Consider the following 14,668-nt stretch of genomic DNA (forward strand, 5'->3'; position numbering starts at 1 on the left):
AATAGAGTGCCAGGCAAGTGGGTGATAACCCTAAAGCAATCCACGGAAGAACATAAATCCAGTTCTGATAGATGCAAGAAGGACAGATGCCACAGGGACGGACCCACACGACTTGGGCATAATGGAGCCCGAGGGGCGCCCCCAACTGAACAAACCAAAAGATGCCACCTGGCAGCATTGCTGAAGAGATGTTGGAGTAGCCGAAGACGCATGCTATAGAAGTCGCTCCTCATGAGCCACCCAGATCCTGAACCTCTGCAGGCTCTAGAGACCCGCGGGGCTCGTGAGGATCCACCACCATCTCTGTCAGGATCACCTGGTGCCGACCTCCTTAGCCACCAGGACACCCCACATGTGATGCTGATGCATGACAACCCTGTTTAGCAAGCCGAAAGACATGCGAACTCAGCTGTAAGGGGGGCCCTCCCACCGACCAACGTGTTTCGGCCAGAAGAGTTCTAGAGACGCGACCCTGTTTAGCCCAGGGATGTTGACGCAGGCGCGCAGCTCACTGTCCTCGTCGGGGCACGGAGTTGCGCCGGGTGGTGCGCGACAGTCGCCCCGCATAGCGCTTGCCTCCTGAAGCTCCTCGAATGCCTTGGTGAAGAACTCCTGAGCACCTGGCGCCTTGCACCCAGCGCTTTCCTCATAGAAGCGCGCATTGAAGCACGCCTCCACATGGCACCGAGCACCTCCCTCGTGACGCTGGCCAGGTCAGAGGCCCTCCAGAGGAGATCCCTCGAGCCCAGCCTAAGAGGTGCACCGGGCGCACCTTCCTATGCGAGGGAGGGAGGCGCCCCGTCAGTGCGCGCATGGCTTGAGGCAGTGCCGTCGGACACCCCACCATCCTCAGGTTCTTGGCGGAGCAGCTGCTTCTTCTTCTTGGGGTTGATCTCAGGAGGGTAGACATCGCCTTTGTCGTCTGGATCCTGACCACTGCAACTTGGTAGGCGCTCTCGAGGGAGCACACCGCGTCCTTCTCCTCGCAGGAGACCGTGATGATGTCGTAGCTTCTCGGCATCTTGAGGACATTATAGCCATGGTGGGTCATGGCCATGAACTTGGCCAGGGCCGGGTAGCCAAGGATGACGTTGTATGGGAGGTGAATGTGGGCGACTTCAAAGTCGATGAGCTCAGTGCGGTAGTTGTCATGCTTGCCAAAGGTGACTAGGAGGCGGATGTACCCTATAGGGGCGATGGAGCCATCGGTTACTGCTAAGAAGGGGTTGGTAGGCTGCAGTTGGTCATAGGGCACTTGGAGTTAGTCAAACCTCTCGACAGAGAGAACATTGAGTCCCGCACCTCCATTGATATGCGTCTTGGTGACGAGCATGTTGCTGATGGTAGGCAAGCAGAGCATCGGGAGGGCACCGACAGTTGTTGCGCACTTGAGCTGGTCGGAAGAGTTGAAGGTGATGGTGTATTTGGAACAAACGAGTTGCTGTTCTGCCTCAAGCTTGGCGAGGGCAGCATTCACCTTGCACGCGAACTTCTTGAAGATGCGTTGGGAGGCTGGGGCCTAAGCACCACCTAGGATGCAAGCGATGGCACGAGGATCCTGGAAGCCCCCAACCCCCTCGTCCTGGTGGTAGTCATCATTCCTTCTTAGTGGTGGCTGTCGGTGTCAAAACTGGGAGATCTCGGGTAGGGGGTCCCGAACTGTGCGTCTAAGGTTTGATGGTAACAGGAGACAAGGTACACAATATTTTACCCAGGTTTGGTCCCTCTTGATGGAGGTAATACCCTATGTCCTGCTTGATTGACTTTGATGAGTATAGGGGTTACAAGAGTTGATCTACCACGAGATCATAATGGCTAAACCCTAATTGTCTAACTTGTATGATTATGATTGCCTCTATGGACTAAACCCTCTAGTTTATATAGACATCGGAGAGGGCTAGGGTTGTACAGAGTCACGGTCATCCCAGCCTCTTTCGCCCCGGCCTCCTCTGCGGCTAAAGCCTCGATCGTCACGCTGAGGGCAACGACCGAGGCGCTCGTTCCAGACGGTCCTGAGCGCCTGGCGGTCGTTGGTGTTGTGGTTGTGCGCGTTGTGGAAGACGCAGAATGGGCGGCTGCCCTTGTATGACTCCGGGTGGTCAAAGTCAGGCTTCATCTCTTGTTGGGCCGCGAGCACGACTGGTCCCTTGCGCTTCACATCCTTGGCCTTGGTCTTCTTGTCTGCTGGGTCAGCCTTAGGGAGGCCGAGGAGGCAGAGGTGTCCCTCCTCAGCTCTTGCACACTTGGTTGCCATGTTGAACATCTCCAGGGTCGTGCATAGCTCGTCGTGTGCGGAGAGCTCCTCCTTCATCTTGACGTTGCGGACGCCATCAGTGAAGGCCGAGATGATGGCCTCATTTGACACCTTGGTGATCTTGAGGCGAACAATGTTGAAGCGCTGGATGTACTTCTACAAGGTGTGTCCTGGCTGCTGCTTGATGCACCACAGGTCACCCGCGGCTGGCGGGCGGTCGTGAGTGCCCTGGAAGTTGGCGACGAAACACTCTCGCATCTCGTCCCAGGAGGAGATCGATCCCGCTAGGAGGTTCAGGAGCCATGAGCGCGCACCGTCCTTGAGGGCAATGGGAAACCAGTTCTCCATAACCTTCTCGTCGCCGTTGGCCGCCTCGATGCTCAACTCATAGAGCTGTAGGAACTCGGCAGGGTCGGGGGTGCCTCCGTAGCATGGAGGCAGGTCGGGGTTGAACTTCCCTGGCCAGATGATGCTACACAGTCCGGGGTGAACGCGTGGCATCCAACTGTGGTCACGGGAGCTCGTCGTGGAGGTGGAGCCTGATCTTGGCCCTCGTGCGACACCACTGCAGGAGGCGCGCAGTCTTGACGTGGCTGTGCTGGGAGCGCACGCGCCTCTCCTTGCGGCACATGCACCACTTGGCAGCTTTCTTCGTCGCACGCCGTCACCTTGCACGACGGGGCGCGCGTGGAGGCTCGCACTTTGGCTTGTTGATGGCGTCCTGCCTAGGAGGTGGAGGAGGTGCTCCGTGAGCTATTACATACGTGGTAGGCGGCGGGTGAGGCTGTGAGCGAGATGGTGCAGGAGAGTCCCCGACGGCGCTGATGAGGTTTGAGATGCGGTCCAACCAGTCCTCGTAGAGGTCGTCGATGGGGCGATAGCACAGGAGCTCGCGTGCCTTGAATAGTGAAACCTGCGTGTTTGCTGGCCCGCAATGAGCATGAGACGAAGAAGCGACCGCCGGGGTCAGGGACGGAGTGGCGGTGCGTCCATCTCGCTGCACGGAGGGCTGCATCGACGAAGCCTGCCGCTCATGGGCCACATGAGCCGCACGGAGCCCACCACGGTAGATTACTTTTGTTGGGATATCATGTACTAGTTGTCTCCCATCGAATTTGGGGGTTGTGGTATCCCTTCCCGCCTTCGTTTCGGAAGAGGACCAATGCCACTATAAATAGGGCCTAGCCACCACCATAGATGGGATCCAAATCCTGGAGATCATCCTCTCCCCCACCAGCTCAAGAACACACCTCCTCCGGAGGTTGTTCTCCCACTTTACTAGTTCATCCTCAGCCCCTCGAGGCCAATCCACCACAAAGCAGGAGTAGGGTTTTTCACTGCAAGGTGGCCCAAACTTGGGTAACTGATGTGTCCCGTTTACTTCCTGTTCATTGAGGTAGGCCGTGAGATTGACGAGTAGGCAGACTGGGGAGGTTGAGTCCTTCACACACACTCCAGAGTTCGAACCTCTCAAGGGTCTGTGGAACCACGCAAGGGCCATGAGATTGGCGAGTAGGCAGTGAGATTGGCGAGTAGGCAGACGGCAGGACGAAGCCTGCAAAATCCTCTGGTCTTGATGCCGTGGTGGACTCGGTGATGACCTCCGTCTTGCCGTCCTGACAGTCTTGGTCTTGTTCCACAGAAATGGAAACCTTTGGCTGAATCCTCGAGACTCTGCGCTTTGCGCTTTCCTCCTTAGCACCAAAGAGGAAACTGCTGTCCTACGCCCGCTGGTGGCCGCCTGGCCTTGGTCATCATGGCTCACGTCATCTGATCCTCATGAGGTGAAGCTTGCATAGAAATCTCTGCTCCTCGGGAGCCAGTCTGAGGAGGCCGCGCCTTCTGTAGGTCTTGGTGTCGTCCCCCTCACGAGGATTGGCACCTCGCGAGGGTCTTGTGTTGTTGATGCTGTAGGTGGGTCATACCAGGCCCTCGATGAAGCCACACCATGGGCCGCAAGCAGGCAAGTCGGGGTACCCCCGTTCCCAGACTGCCGACAATATTGAAGAGTCAAGACCTTGGAAACAACGAGAGCGGGACTTGAATCATCGTCACAAAAGACTTGGTCATCTTCATCTTCATTCACTTGTCGGTGCATCGCCACATTCTCAAGGGCGTACATTTATCCTTCACTCATGAAGTCGTACGTACCATTGTCATTGAGGAACATGGTATGCTTGTTGGTACAATCGAAGGACCTGTGGCCTTGGCCGCCGCATATGAAGCATTTGATGGAACTTGTCTTGATGGTCTCATCCGGTGGAGTTGTAGAGGGTGAAGCTCTCAACTTGAGGTTGCTTGTGGTAGGAGGAAGACTTGAGGTTGTCAAAGTTTTCTTGTAAGTTGACTTGTCGCCATTGGTTGTAGAAGGTTTGGTTGAGGTAGAAGGTGTTATAATCATTGAAGCTTGACTGTATGAGCCATATGTCCTGGAAGAGGAGAACGTATCTGGTGAAACGGGAGGACTGGTGCAGCAGATGGACATGCGCTGTATGGGCTGTTGAATTCGAAAGAGAGGGACAGAATTCAGCGCGATGATGGGCCTGGCGTTACATTTGCAAAATAGTCCTTGCAGTACACCAAAATCCAGTGATCTGACCTATCTGTACACACATCGTCTTCCTCCCCTACCTTATTCTGTACCAGTACAGCCGCCAGGAGATAGGGTTAAGGTCCAGCGAGCTCAAGACAGATCTCAGATCTTAACGAAATGCGATTCACTCTCCCTCTTCTGTACCACTCTACCAGGCGAGTTAGGGTTATTAAATTTCAATCGATGTCGGGGGTTGGGTGCGACATATGCCAAAGGATGGCTTATCATGGTGGGGGCGAGTAGAACATCGCCGGTGCCTGGAAACGGGATGAGGCGAAGACATGCACGCCGGCAAATCTTACCCAGCTTCAGGGCTCTCCGGGGAGATAATACCCCTACTGCTGCTCTGCGGGGTCTCCGCATGATCACTATGGCAAAGTGTTTACACGATCGCTCCTTGAGTTGTTTCCTGGAGGTAGGAGAGGGCAAGGCTAGCTCTCTCCCTCCTATATGATCTGGTCTAGAGCTAATGGATTCCAACCCTTTGCATGGGTGCCCTGGGGGTTTATATAGGCCTACCCCCCAGGGGTAAAGTGGTAATCTGGCTGGGCGTGGGCCCAGCTGTCAGTGCCTCCGGCCTCCGTCTTCTCCGCCGACTGTTGGGGCCTGCCGACTGGTGGGCCCCGCTGACTGGCTAGGTACGGAGCCGACAGGCCGCGTCCGCTGCATGTGGGTCTTGCCGGCTGCTGATTACTGTAGCCGTGCTTCTAATGATGCGGGCTTCGTCATGGAATCATGGCAACAGCCCCACCGCCTCGCGGCGATCACTCTTGCCACTCTTCGTCACATCTAGCTAATGGCGTGTGGGCCCCAGGGGAGGAGCTGGCCGACTCCCGGGGGCCGACTCCCAACGAGTCCGACTTGTGGTGCACTGGCCGTCTTCTGGGATCCCGCTGGCCGGTGGGACCCGCCGCCAAAGGTCGTATAGACAAGCCATCGTGGGCGCGGGATTTGGTCCACCGGTGCTGATGTCAGGGCCGGCATGGCGACAGTGCCACGCCACACAGAGATCTCCGTGGGTACAGCGTACTGTGACCATGCTTGCCTTTGGAAAGGGGTGGGAGCAGTCTTCACTGTAGCCACTCCCCTGTCCTGTCCCTCTTGATGAGGACATGGGGTTTTGCTGGAGTTGTGGGCCGACTCCCCAAGGCCGGCTTCTCTGGAAGTCGCCAGTCAGGAGTCGGCTTATCCTGAAGTCGTCCCTGAGACTCGGCCGCGAGTGGGCAGTCGGTCACCTTGCCGCCGACTTCTCAGAAGGTGGCTCTTCGTCCTAGGGTCTTGAGGGGCGCAGCTTGCCCCGATGTCTTGAAAGGTTCTGGGACTCGGGTTAGCCTACCCATGGCCCATTACTCCGACAGTAGTCCCCGAGGCTGGTGAGGCGCCGCGGACGATCGGCCCAGAAGCCTCAACAGTTTCTGTTTCCGGGTGCTCGACACATGGATCTTGCTTTATTTCCGCTTGGCCGACTAGAAGGAGTCGGACCCGCCCAACTCTAACTTGCACAGTATTTTGAACGTCATGGCAGGATCCAAGTAGCGTGCTAGCTAAACCTCCAGGCCGCCGCCCGTTCCAGGCCTGTCACGTGATAACACGCGGCCGGGCCAGTCTGCCAGCCTACGCGCATGACGGGATAGGCCCGTAGGTGGGGCCCGCCACTATCGTGCCTCGGTGCCCGAGCGGATCCCCTATGGCCCTGGCGGATGGTTGGGATTCCTGTGGAGTTACTGCACGCAGTAACTTTGTCGTGGAAACGCGGGGGTCGTGGGGCCGTGATCGCAGTAAATCCCATGACTGCCCCTCGGCTTCGCAGCCCATGAGGCTATAAGTAGGGGGAGGAGGGGGGCGCGGCAGAGCATGCACGCCCCTCCTTCCCACTACTCCTTGCTCTTCTCCTTCTTCTTCTTCCTCGCCCCGCCGTGCGCCCAAGCTCTGACGAACGCCACGGCGATCAGCTCACGATGAGTTCTTCTTCTGCCGCTGCGCCTCTCTCGGTGCGTTCCGGCACCTGGGACGGCTCAGAAGTTCACGACGACCATATCGAGTTCCTTCGCAAGACTCGTCGGCTCCCCGGCGAAGACTACGTGCGGGTGCGTCTTGCGGCGAGGGAGGAGATTTCCCCAGCACCAGAGGAGGGCGAGCGGGTCATCTTCGGCTCGCACTGCCTGCGCGGATTGGGGCTGCCGGCAAGTAGCTTCTTCTGCTCTTTTCTGGAGTTCTACGGCCTCCAGCCGCAGCACCTCACGCCCAACACGGTGGTGCTGCTATCCGCCTTCATGGCCTTGTGCGAAGGCTTCCTCGGAGTCCTCCCCACCCTCGAGCTCTGGGGGAGTTCTTCTACTGCAAGCTCGACACCCAGGCTGCAGGCGTGCTGGCTCAATGCGGCGCGTTCATCGCCGGGTGGAGATCGGGAGCCGAAAACCCCTTCTCCAGCATCAAGCGGATAAAGTCGGTGAAGATGTGGCAGTGACCATACTTCTACGTGAAGAGCGTCTTCGCGGGGGGCGATTGGGTCAACCTGCCGGCTTTCGAAGCCGGCCCGCCGTCTGGGAGACTGCCCAACTGGTCGAACCGGGCCAAGTCGCTGACACTTGCGGGAGCCGGCGCCATCACATGACTCCGAGTGCTGACACAGTCAGAGGGCCTGACTGGTCCGGACCTGCTGGCCGCCTTCGTGGCGCGCCGAGTTCTCCCGCTCCAAGGCCGCCCCCACAAGATGTGCCAAATGAGCGGGCGCCGTGACCCGAGTCGGATGTGCACCAAGGACATGCCTCACGAGCAGGTGGCCTACATGGTGAACTACCTCTCGGACAGCAAGCTGCTGGAGGACTGGCGGTTCGGCAAGGAGCCGTACTCCCGTGCCAACCCCCCACCTACAGTGAGTTGCCCTTTCTTTCTTCTCCGAGTTGTCTTCTTTCTTGCCGAGTCTATATCGTGTGACCTAACCAGTCGACTTTGGTCAGAATCCCCTCATCCATCCACCAGCCGGCACCTCGGGGTCGGCCCGCGAGTTCCTTGCCGACCAGGCGGAGAGCGACGTCGACAACCCCGATCTGGGGGCGGCGTCTTTGGAAGACGACGCCGAAGGAGGAGGCGGCCCGTGGCTCGGGGCCAGTCTAGAGGACTGGCCTGACGATGATGAGGAGGTCACCCCCCGCCCCTGGCCAGGAGCCAGCCATCCCAGCGCAGGCTCTTCTGCCGCGCCGGGTGCTCCAGGCAGCGGGAAGAAGCGCAGGGCCGTGCCGACTTTGTTCGGCAGTTGGCCGAAGAAGACCAAGAGTTCGGCTGCGGCGACCCGGCGGGACGAGGCGGCTGCGAAGGCCATCCGCTTCCATAAGGAAGTGAAGAAGCTGCCATTGGTCTCCGCGTCAGTATTCCGTCTCAATGCTTTATTCTTTCTTTGTGGCTTTGTCTGAGTCTTTTACTCACTTCCCTTGCTTCAGGGCTCCCCTGACTCTTGTGAGGGTCGTCGCCGCCTCCGTCATGGGGTCAGCGGAGACGTCCACCACCACTCGGCGGATTGACCCTGCTGCTGACCTCTGGGAGGCGACAGAGCGGAATGCGCAGGAGAAGTGCAGTGAGGAAGAAGCCGCCCTCCTGGAGAAGGTGGAGGCCGATAAGGCCGAGGCCTCTGCCAAGAAGAAACTGGCCGATGCCGAAGCCGTCGCCGCGACGAAGCGGCCGGCCGAGGAGGCCATGCACCGCCAATCAGCGGTGTTTGTCACCTCGCTGAACTCTACGCCACCGCCTCCGGAGTTCACGGGGCAGACTGGGGAAACCGGCCGCGACAACCCCGTCATGGAGAAGGAAGGCGGCGACTCCTCCACGCCGGACGTGATCGTTCCGCCGCCGCCTGCGCCACCGTCTGGGAACGCGCAAGGCGAACAGTCAGCAGGCCCTCTGGTGCCGCCGACTGAAGACGAGGCCGTGGCGAGGCTACTCCTTCATGTCGGCTCGCCAACGCGCCGCCGTCTTGAGAAAGCGACCTCGGCGCCACGCCCCTGGAGACCGGCACCGCCAGCTCGGCGATCCGGGATGCTGAAGCGACGAGCGCCGCGCCCATTGGGTGGGTGCGGGGAGGCGACAAAGGGCCGATGAACCAGGCGCTTCTGGACGTCCAAACGAAGCTTCGAGCTGAGGGAGACGCCATCCAGAACTACACCAAGGCGTACCTGGCATCACGGGCAGCCGTCTAGGTTTGTTTTCTCTTTGGTCCTTGTTTTCTTGTTCCTCTCTGTGGGGGCGTGCCAGCGCACCCACTAGGTGTAGTCCCCGAGTTTTGGGCCGGCTGCTAAGCAGGCGGCCCGGAACTCCAATTGGTGAGTTCCGGGTACTAATTTTTGTCTGAAATGCCTGTCGTGGGACTACCACAACCTCCGAGTCACCGCCTTCAACCGCTACGTTGAAGAGCTGGGCAAGCGGACCGCCGACCTGTCGGAGAGCCGGAGTAAGTCCTTTTTCTTCTTTGTGGGGGCGCGCTGGCGCACCAGCGGGCTGTAGTCCCCGAGATTCGGGCCGACTGCTGAGCAGTCGGGCCAGATCTCCCCGGCGACCTTCTTTATTAATGACTTAACGCCTTCTTTCTTCCTTCTCTTCAGAAGCCAACACTGTTCTTTAACAGCAGCTAAGCGAAGCCAACTCCGCGTTGCGCGCCAAGGGGGAGGAGTGCAGCAAGCTCTCCACAGAGCGCGATCTGCTGGCCACTCAATTGGCAGAGCAGAGGGAGCTGCTTGCGAAGACGCAGAAGGAAGCGGAAGAGGAGGAAACCGCCCTCCTGGCCGAGTTCGCGAGCGAGCGCTCCTCTTGGACTGACAGAGAGGCAATGCTGGCCTCCGGCTTCCATGAGATTGAAGACATTGTTGATGGTGAGTTTCTTTTACTTTCTTTCTTCGAGCTGCCGATTATAAATCGTGCCGACTCCTGATTTTTGACTTGTTTCTTCATTTCTTCTGTCTTGGCAGACTTCTTCCCTGGGCACTTGCAGGCCGCCATCCAAGCCATCGAGGCTGACCATGAAGGTCGGAGGGCGGAAGGTGCAGAGATCGCCGCCAACGCTCCCCGAACCCTTGATGAGCATATCCTGAGCATCGAGGCTCGCCTTTGGCCGCCTCACCGGATGCTACGCCAGCTTCAACGTGTCGGCGCCCAGGCGATTGCCGCACTGTGTCCAGACATGCAAGCTCCGCGCACCCCCCGTCAGACTGCCGACTGGCTGGAGGTCGCGGCTGGTCGTCTTGAGGCCTGGAAGGGTTCCTCGGCCCGAGCTGGAGCGCGCCGGGCCTTGAAGTTCGTCAAGGTGTGGTATCCGGGGCTGGACTTAGACCGGTTGGCCACACTTCGGTCGGAGGCCCAACCAGAGCTGGCAGTTGCGCAAGACGCCCTCGTCAAGCGTGTTGCGGCGATCGCCGAGTACACCGACACCAGCATCTTCGTCCCTGAGCGGTCTGAAGACGGCGAGGAGGTACCGCCGGAGTGGTTTGGGATGAACCCAGACTACGGCGAGGACTCGACGGAGGTGATCGGCTCCAGCGTCGAGGAGGAAGGTGAGGCGGAGCACGGAGGCGAGACGGAAGAACCAGAAGGCGGAGCGGACGGCCAGCCTCAGCTCGACCGTGCCTCCAGCAACGAGCCGCGTGCGACCGAGCCGACTGCCGCCGGGGGCGATCGAGCCGAGACTACCCAGCCGGCCGCCCCAATATCTGACGCTGCCGTCTCCTCCGAACCTCTGAATCCGTCTGCTGCATCCTAGGCTGCCGCCTTATCTTTATTTTATCTGTTTAGTAGTCTCTGAAGAACTTGTTAATTCGCACAATTCCACCCGCGGGGTGTATTTTGAACTTCTGCTCAAAGATTCAGTCAAGGGCCTATGCTATGTAAATATTTATCCGAATTCTATCTTTTCTTGCTCATTGCTCTTTTGGCCTTTTCATTTGCCGCTTTCCCTTAGTTGCCTGTCTTGCCAATCGGACAGCCGCTCTGTGGACCGCCGTTGGATCAAATGCTTGGCTACTTTGGGAAGGCAAGTACTTAGCCGTTTTTAGAGTTTTTGAGCAAGTTGAATAGAAGGCGGCAAGCCGACTATTCAAGAGTCGGTTTGTGAAAAAAGACTGGAAGCCGTCTTAAGCTATGTTTTTATGCTTTGAGTCCTTAGCCATTTTTCATGTGAACGCCCATTCCACCTTACTCCTGCCCACCATACAGTCGCTCTGCGAGCTGCAGCTTCTGACAGGAGATGGCTTGGGCGCCACACACTACTTGTCCGGCTGCAGGAAGCATTTCATAGTGCAAGGCGGCAAGTCCCCGGGCCGACCTGTCGAGCCCGATGCCAAGCGGCAATCAAAGAGTAACATACTCGTAGGCATAACTTTTATCATATAACAAAAGAGGGCAGTCCCCGAGCTTGTCTCGGGGGGCCCGAAGTCTTGGTACTTTAATACAAAAGGTAGCATGGTACATACTGCATCAACTGTAAAATCTTCGGAGGAGATTTGCATTCCATGGCTGCTCTGTCTCATTGCCGGAGTCGTCCCTCTTGCGTGCTTGGGGCTTCTGAGTGTCAATCAGGTAGTAGGAGTTGTTGCCCAGCACTTCGCTGATGATGAAAGGGCCTTCCCAAGGTGCCGACAGCTTGTGCCGGCCGGCTGTTCGCTGGATCAGCCGGAGCACAAGGTCACCTTCTTGGAAAGATCTTGGCTTGACCTTCCTGTTGTAGTATCGGCGCAGGCTCTGCTGGTAGATGCTGGACCGGCTGAGTGCCAACAGCCGGCCCTCTTCCAGTAGATCGACGTCGTCTTGACGTGCTTCTTCTGCTTCCTCCTCGGTGTACATGGTGACTCGCGGGGAGTCGAACTCTATGTCCGTTGGTATGACGGCTTCGTCACCATAGACGAGGAAGAAAGGCGTGAAGCCGGTTGACTTGTTTGGAGTCATGCGCAGACTCTAGAGGACGGCTGGCCACTCATCGAGCCAGCAACCAGCCGAGCGCTCCAGAGGCTCGACCAGCCGGGGCTTGATGCCGGACAGGATGAGGCCATTTGCTCGCTCCACCTGGCCATTTGACTGTGGGTGGGCGACGGACGCTAGGTCCAGTCGGATGCCCTGTGTTGCACAAAAATGGGCCAAGGTGCCTTTGGAAAAATTTGTGTCGTTGTCGGTGATGATGTTGTGTGGTATGCCATACCGAATTGTGATATCGGAGATGAAAGTCACGGCAGTCGGACCATTCAGTTTCTTGATTTGCTTCGCTTCTATCCACTTGGTGAACTTGTCCACTGTGACAAGTAAGTGAGTTAAGCCACCTCGTGCCGTCTTGAATGGTCCCACCATGTCTAGACCCCAAACTGCGAAAGGCCAGGCAATGGGGATGGTGTTGAGTGCAGAAGCCAGCTGGTGCGTCTTGGAGCTGAACTTCTCGCACCCTTTACATTTTTGGACCAATTCCTTGGCCTCTTCTAAGGCAGTCGGCCTGACGAAACCGTGCCGAAAGGCTTTTGTGACGAGTGCTCTTGAAGCCGCATGGTGGCCGCACTCGCCTTGATGGATGTCTTTGAGAATTGCTTGGCCTTGCTCTGGCTCTACGCAGCGCTGGTAGACACTAGTGACGCTGCGCCTGACCAGCTCTCTGTTGACTATCGTGTAGGCTGTCGCTCGGTGTTGTACTTGCCGAGCTGAGGTCTCATCAGTCAGCAACTCTTTGCTCACCAGGAATTTGAGGATGGGCTGGGCCCATGAGGGTGCTACTATTTCTTCGACTGCCTGAACTGCGACTTGGACGAGGGCGGCTGGGCTGGGAGGTGGCGGGTTGGAGTCAACAACCACTTGCTGGGTTAATGAAGTCCCCAGGCCGACTGGTGCGGCTCTTGGGCCGAGTTTTGTAGACTTCGAGCCCGCTGCCGCAGTCCCCGGGCCGGGTACTAAAGTCCCTGGGCCGGCTTCGACTGTGGCGCCTTTGGAGCTATCTGCCAAAATCCCCACACCGTCTGCCGGGGCTTTGGAGTCGAATCCGACTTCTTTGGGAGGAGCCGACATGGAGATGGAGTGTGATTCTCGTGAAGGCTTGACAGACGGCTTGCGGAGGCGTTGAAGGGCGACGCCGGATGGTATTGCTTGGCGGGTAGAGCCGATTCGTGCCAAGGCGTCTGCTTGGTCGTTGTCGTTTCTTGGCACATGGAGGAACTCGCACCCCTCGAAATACCCACTGAGTTGCTGCACGAGGAAACGGTAACTTGCCATGTTTGCATCTTTGGTGTCCGAGTCATCGGATGACTGTTGGACCACTAAGTCCGAGTCGCCATAACACAGGATCCGGCGAATGCAAAGTTCTTTGGCAAGCCGGAGCCCGTGAATGAGCGCCTCATACTCGCGACGTTGTTGGAGGCGGCAAAATGGATTTGCAGTGTGTATTTGAGCTTGTCGCCTTTAGGGGAAGTGAGGACGACGCTGGCTCCCAAGCCGGTGCGCATCTTGGAGCCGTCGAAATGCATCCGCCAATGGGTGGAGTCGGGCGCTGGAGGTAGGTACTGGGTCTCGGCCCAGTCGACGAGAAAGTCGGCCAGTGCTTGTGACTTGATGGCGGTGCGGGGCTGGTAGTGGATGGTGTAGGGAGCCAGCTCTATGGCCCACTTGGCCACTCGGCCAGAAGCATCTCGGCTTCCGATGATCTCGGCAAGTGGGGCCGTGCAGACCACAGTGATTGGATGCTCTTGAAAGTAAGGCTTCAATTTCTTGGCGGTAAAGTGTACGCCATAGCACATCTTCTGGTAGTGGGGGTAGTTCTGCTTGGAGGCTAACAGTACTTCGCTCAGGTAATATACCAGTTCTGGACAGGTAGTGCCTTGCCTTCCTCCTTGCGTTCCACTATAATGACCGTGCTGACTACCCGGCTGGTGGCGGCAATGTACAGGAGCATAGGTTCCTTAGGAGTCGGAGCCGCCAGAACGGGTGGAGTAGTCAGCATCTTTTTCAACTGGAGAAAACCTTCGTCCGCCTTGTGGTTCCACTCGAAAAAAGTGGTCTTCTTCATGATTTGGTATAAGGGGAGAGTTTTCTCACCCAGCCGACTGATGAATCGGCTGATGGATGCCAAGCAGCCGGTGAACTTTTGCACGCCCAGCAGTCGGTTGGGTACCTCCATCCTCTTGATGGCCTTAATCTTTACAGGGTTGCACTCTATGCCGCGTTCAGAGACCAGGAAGCCAAGGAGTTGGCCGGCTGGTACTCCGAAAACGCACTTCTCGGGTTTGAGCTTGATCTGGAATCAGCGTAGGTTCTCAAAGGTCTCCTTGAGGTCTTCCAGCAGTGTTCCACGCTTTTCCGTCTTCACCACCACATCGTCCACGTAGACGTGGGCGTTTCTCCCGAGTTTCTTGAGGAGGCCTAACGTCATTCCTCAAGCCGAACGTCATGGTGAGGTAGCAGAAGGCTCCAAACGGCATGATGAAGGCGGTCTTCAGTCTGTCAGCCGGGTTCAGCTTGATATGGTGATATCCTGGGTATGCATCCAAAAAACTCAACAGCTCGCATCCGGCGGTGGAGTCTATCATCTGATCAATTCTTGGTAGAGCAAATGGGTCCTTGGGGCAGGCCTTGTTGAGGCTCGTGTAGTCAATACACATTCGCCACTGCTTGTTCTTCTTCAGTTCCAGGACCGGATTGGCTGGCCACTCTGGAAAAAATACTTCCATAATGAAGCCAGCCGCTAGGAGCCGGGCTATTTCTTCGCCGACAACTCTTCTCTTCTATTCTCACAGGCGGCGCAGGGGCTGCCTGACTGGCATTGCATCATATCGGACATGTAACTTGTGCTCGGCGAATTCCATCGGTAC

The sequence above is a fragment of the Triticum aestivum genome, chromosome 2A (assembly GCF_018294505.1).
Source record: "Triticum aestivum cultivar Chinese Spring chromosome 2A, IWGSC CS RefSeq v2.1, whole genome shotgun sequence".
In the NCBI taxonomy this organism is placed as follows: Eukaryota; Viridiplantae; Streptophyta; class Magnoliopsida; order Poales; family Poaceae; genus Triticum; species Triticum aestivum.